We start from the raw sequence: 6,000 nt of genomic DNA on the forward strand, positions 1-6,000 counted from the left end.
TCATTTACATATCATTTCAGTCATTACCCCAAGTTCCCTTTTGAGTATCCCATGGACCAGCATTACTCACCCCCAGCCCCTGGGGAAGCCCACACCCTGCTGGCTCTGTTCCAGGGGCAGAAACCCTGTCATCCAATCCCTTGCAGGTCCAGGCCAGATTCAGTTGCTAATGGATGGAACACTCCTTGCTCAATAAGATGTTTGTGTTGGATATCATGTGATGTGCTCGAATTGCTTTCAAACACACAAACTTGTGACAAAATTTTGATTAGCTTGATTTAAATTCTTTCAAAAGATTAAAATGGCATTGAAAGTTAAAACATTTATTCTTTCCTGTGTCGAGTTTTGAAGTTTCAAGACAAAAATATCCACTTCCTTACTATCTTGCCTTCAGAATCTAAAAAATGGAAATGAGAGACATGAGAGGCATTTCCTGTTTCTTCCTGAAAGACAATTTGTCGCCTGGCTTACCCTCCTTGCCTAAAACCTCCTGAATCTTTAATAGCTCCTTGACATTGCATTTTGTCAGCATGCACAAATTGGCCCTACTTCATGCCCTTGCCTGGAATGGATGATCCATGAGAAAAAGACCTATACCTCAGCCCCTGGCAACTGAGCATCTAGTGAAAAGCTAGGAAGAGCACGGACATTGTATCCCCTCCACACAGAGGTCCAGGAGAATGAATGGAAATATTCAACTCCTGGGGGTGGGAGGTGGGTGGATCCTCTAGAAAGTCCCAGAGACTGGGAATGTAAGAGATTCCTAGGGCTCCATTGAGGTGACCTTAGCCAATGCCCAATAATGGGGAAAAGGGACTTGAAGAATCTACCTCTAGTAAAAAGACAGGGCCCCAAGTAGAGGAACAGGGTTATCAACCCACAATCAACATTTCTGACCTAGAATTGTTCCTATCTAAAAGAACTTCAGGGACAAAAATGAAGAAGAAACTGAATAAAAGACTGTCCAGTGACAAACCAACTTGGGCTCCATTTCTTGGGGCCTGGGGAGGACCAAGGCCTGACACCATTACTAATGCTATGATGTGCTTACAGACAGGAGCCTCTGAGAGGCCCTACCAGCAGCTGACTGAGACCAATTCAGATACTTACACCCAACTTTTGGACTGAAGTTGGGAACCTGTATGCAGGACTTAGAGGAAGGATTAAAGGAGCTAAAGGGGAGGGCAACCCCATAGGAAGGCCAGCAGTCTCAACTAACCCAATCCCCTGGGAACTCCCAGAGACTGAGCCACCAACCAGACAGCATACATGGGCTGATCCAAGACCCATATATAGCAGAGGACTGCTTAATCTGGCCTCAGTGGGAGAAGATGCACCTAATCCTTGAGAGACTTGAGGCCCCAAGGAAGAGGGATATAGGAAGGCACCCTCTCAGAGGCAAGGGGGGAGGGGAAATGGGAGAGAAACTGTGGGAGGGGGGATGGGAGGGGGACAACACAGATAGAATATAAATAAATAAAATAATTGATTAAATTTTCAAAACAATGAGATACCATCAAACTGGACAGTGGTTTATTCTGCATTGTTCTTCCTAATTGCTTTGGTTCTTCTTTACACCAGGGGATATTGTAATTTCTCCAGACACAGTGTAATTTTTCCAGTACAGACTTTGACCAAGTCTTCTTTAGAGTCCCAGGGAAGCATACGAAAGCCCAGGGGAAAATGTAACTGCAGCTTCTCTTTGGTCTCTACTGGAATTTTCTCAGTTAATCAGCAAATCCGTATATAAACCAAGGTACTGTGATGACTAAGCTCATGTCAACTTGACACAAGATAGTTATCTGGAATGAGGGAACCTCAATTGAGAGAATGCCTCCACAAGATACAGCTATAGGGAATTTTCTTAATGATTTCTGGAGGAAGGCCTACTCCTACAGTGAGATTTTTTTTTCTTTTTTCTTTTTTCTTTTTTCTTTTCTTTTCTTTTTTTTTTTTTTTTGAGAATTCTGGAATTTTTATCTCTTTAGAAAAACACAGAAATAATTTAAAGGATGTGCTTTCATTTTTATCTCAGATGTAAGGATGTAGGCTGCTTCTGATTGTCTGCAGCAGCAAACCGTGATTTGCCTTATGTTCTAGCAAAAGTGTGATTTTGCCAGCTGTGGACCCTCATTTGCTAAAGTCTTGTTTGCCAGGATGAGCTGTTCTCGGGAGGTAAGAAATGGTGGGACCTTTAGGAGGCAGGCCTAGAAAAAAACAAGTTAGGATATCAGGGGGTACAACCTCAAAGGAAGCCTTGGGAACCTCTCTCTGTGCTTCTCAGCCATTTTGAGGTGACTTCACCACATACTGTCTGTGATGAAATTCTGTCTCATCACAGGCAAGAGGAACAAGTTACTACTGACAGAAATCTCTGTAACAAAGGAGCAAAACATTTTCTTCTGTTTTTACCTCAGTATTATGTTTTAGCATCATGAAGCTGACTAACACAATTGGGTACCACAGTCTTCTCTCTGTTGTCAGGATTTAGTATTAGTTTGTAAACAGATAGGTGCTTGGCTCACATTAGCTTACACTACATATAGTCAAAGGTGCCACACAAAGCACAATTTCTAAAATTACTGCAAATATATTATGGTAATTGTGCTTGTGTTTTAGATGTGAATAGCCATTTCTCTAAGTTTTCAACCCCCATGAGTATTCCTTTGGGACAGCACAGAATAAATGTAATAAGAAGGCCCTACAACTTGTAAACAAGAAAACTATGCCTATGAAGACCTCAGCATTTTATATATTTTGATTCTACTGAACATTCCATTTAAACTTCTCCCTAGGAACAAGAACATCAAAGAGACAACAGTGTGGAATTAAAAGGTGACACCATCGTCATCTCTAAACCAAGAGGTCAGGCAGCTTTTACAAGGAACTCAGTAAGAGCTAAGGTCCGTGTGTGTATGCCACTCTTCAAAATTGACAGATGTGCCTCCTGGTGTTCCAGACACATTTTCTCGTGGGTCTTTATTAGAAAGTTCTTCTTCCATCCAACCAGGTTTATTTTATGCAGCAAATTCTATCAGCTAAGCTCCTGGATGGTTTTACATACAGTCCTTGGGAATAAATGCATGACAACTACAAAAATAAATGAGGCAATTAGAGAGAAGGAAGTAATTAGTGTTTATTAGAGAGTATTAGCATGATTAAGCTGCTTCGTTCCCAGTATCAAACGGTGTGGTTTGTATTAGTTATTTTTAGTAACAATAAAGCAAACAACTCTTCTGTGCATTTATAGACGTGACTGGTGCCTGAGGTATTTTACACACAGAGATAAGTCCAGGGCAAGAACAGCAGTATGTCCTGAATGCTTGGGGCATAGCTTGGAGCGCCTAGGCAAACAGCCTAAGAGTGTGGGACACCTGGGAAAATGGGAGCTGGGTTTTCATTGTTGTTGTTCATGCATTTTTTTCTTCAAAAAAAGCTCCATGATTCGGACTATAAGAGGCAGACTTTAAAAGTCAAGTTTCCCCAATAGTCTTCTATGAGCCTAAGTCCAAACCTAACTGTGATGACAAGCATTGATTGCCCCGTACACCAATGTCTCTTGCCTTGTCCAATATTCAGAGTGCCAAACTCTGCTGGCAATGATTCAAATACTCAGTAAATCACTCACGTCAACAATTAAACCCTGGCTCCCCAGAAAATCCAGAAAAACATGGCTCCATTTCTAACCCCCTGTTTCTAATTTTTTTTAATTGTATGTATGTGTTGATTTGAGGTGAGGGTACCACAATAATTCTGTGAAGGTCTAAGAACAATCTGCAGGAATCTATTCTCTCCTTCCACTACATGGGTCCAGGGACGAAATTCAGGTCATCACCCTTGACAGCAAAAGCCTTTACCCACTGACCCACCTTGCCAGTCTTTAGCCCATGTCTTTGAGTAGTTAAAATTAGTTTTCCATGAACTACGTTCTTATTTGACAACACTGAAGTGTTCTTTCCAAAGAGAATCCTGCTTACAAACATACCTGTCATAGGTTCTTATCAATTAAACTTAAAAAAAAAAAAAAAGGTGGGAAGAAAAGAAAACCTGTTATAAAAGTTAAGAATGAACAAGGGTCACAGGAAGCACACTGTGATACTAAAGCACTTATCATTCCAGGCTCCAAGCAAGATTGTTAAGAGGTGACTAACAGGCAGTGTGATAGCTCTGCTCCAGGCACAGCAGATCTCCTATCATTATAGAGAAAACTCCCAGTCATAGTCAAACCCCTCCTTGGCTCTGATGTGGCCACAAGCTCTCTCTCCTAGTTGTAGCTATTGAGGACACTGCCTGTGGGCTCAAGGAGGGCAGGGTTTGATGAGACCTAGATACTGAGGTCATAGAAGAACAATGACATGACTGACGCTGTAAAACTCAACCCATAATCTCAATGAGATGTCACTCAAGTCAGGGGCTTTACTTCAGAAAACCTCACCAGAGAAATTTGTCTAGTGAGCCCAGAAGACAACTAAAGGAGAAACAGAAAACTCTGGGTCAGTCCCTGGAGAGACTGTGACAATTTTCTATGGAGTTCTTCCTAGCTTCCAACAGTCCAACCAGACTCTGTTAAGATGTTCCCGGACCTACCAGCTGAGATCCCAAAATATTTGTATGAATTATGTGAGGTAAGAAAATATGATATGCACATTAAGGACACACACATACACACACACACACACACACACACACACACACACACACACACATACACCAGTGTTATTTCTAACCTGAAGTTGACATATGCAAAGACAGTAGCTGTATACAACCCAGATAGCTGTCCTGTAACTTTGTAAGGGGTCTGATCCACATTTTCTTTGGCCGTTCCAGATCCTGCAGCAATCTATCACTACCATGGTAGAAAAAAAAGACAAGCTGCAAAAGAAAGTGGTCTATCCTAGTAATTCTTTGGCTAGAAGTGTGATCAACATTTTAAGGTCAATTCATGTCTCTGCTGTCTGGTGGAGAACAGTTCTGCTTGAAACCCAAAGGCAGATTTCAAGATAACGATGTGGCCAGCAGTTGAACTTTAATGCATGTTTTGTTTTAATGTGACCGATACTTAATAAATCAAAACTAAAATATTGAATAATTTACTAAAGCATGTATATACTTTAGGTGATAGTCTAATATATATAATATGTAATATATGTATATATGTAATATATAATATAATATATATGCCTTATTTAATCCTAATCAAAAGATGGAAAAATTGAGAAGCTCAAACTGCTTATCCAGGACTCTAACCTGCCAAGTGTTAAAGATGAAACCTCAGACAAATGTTAGATTCTACACCTAACGTTCTATCCACTATTTGTTATTTCCTACCTTTGGTCATTTTCCTACATTTCTTTATAGTCAGCTATTTATAGTCATTAAAGTTCTAGTCACTACAAGACGAAGGTAGGCAGTGGTTACCATAGCTACACTGTTTCATTTAATTCAATTCTCAGAGGTTTATTAAATTCAGCAAGGAAATGTACAGCAGCTTACTCTGCATTGACAAGACAGAGGAATACAGTAGACTAAGAGGCCTGGAAATGCCAGCCCACTCTTTCCTAAAAGCATGACCTTAGGCTGCTGCCGGTGCTTACATTTCCTCCATCTGCTTACAAGGCATAATAACATTACAGACAGTGCGGCGTTGCTATGGGAACTAAATGATGTGACTCACTTGAAGCACAGAGTAATGACTAAGTCTTAACTAAGAACCAAATCATTTCAAGTTACTCTTCTATGGAAGGACAAAGATTTGTGGTGACCATGTCTACACAAATACCTGTTTGAAGTTACACACATAACTCCGTAGCTTGCAAGGGGCTAGTAAGTGCCCTGGAATAGTTAGTAACTAGATCTATGTAGGAAGAGAGGATCTGGGAAGAGCCTTTTAGAGAATATCTACAAACAGCTAAGGACTGTAGAGATTAGAACAGGCAGAGACAGTGGAGTTCTCAGAAATAATAGTGGATAAAATTAGTGTGACATTCAATGGTTCCTCAA

This window comes from Rattus norvegicus, chromosome 2, assembly GCF_021556685.1.
Source record: "Rattus norvegicus strain SHRSP/BbbUtx chromosome 2, alternate assembly SHRSP_T2T, whole genome shotgun sequence".
In the NCBI taxonomy this organism is placed as follows: Eukaryota; Metazoa; Chordata; class Mammalia; order Rodentia; family Muridae; genus Rattus; species Rattus norvegicus.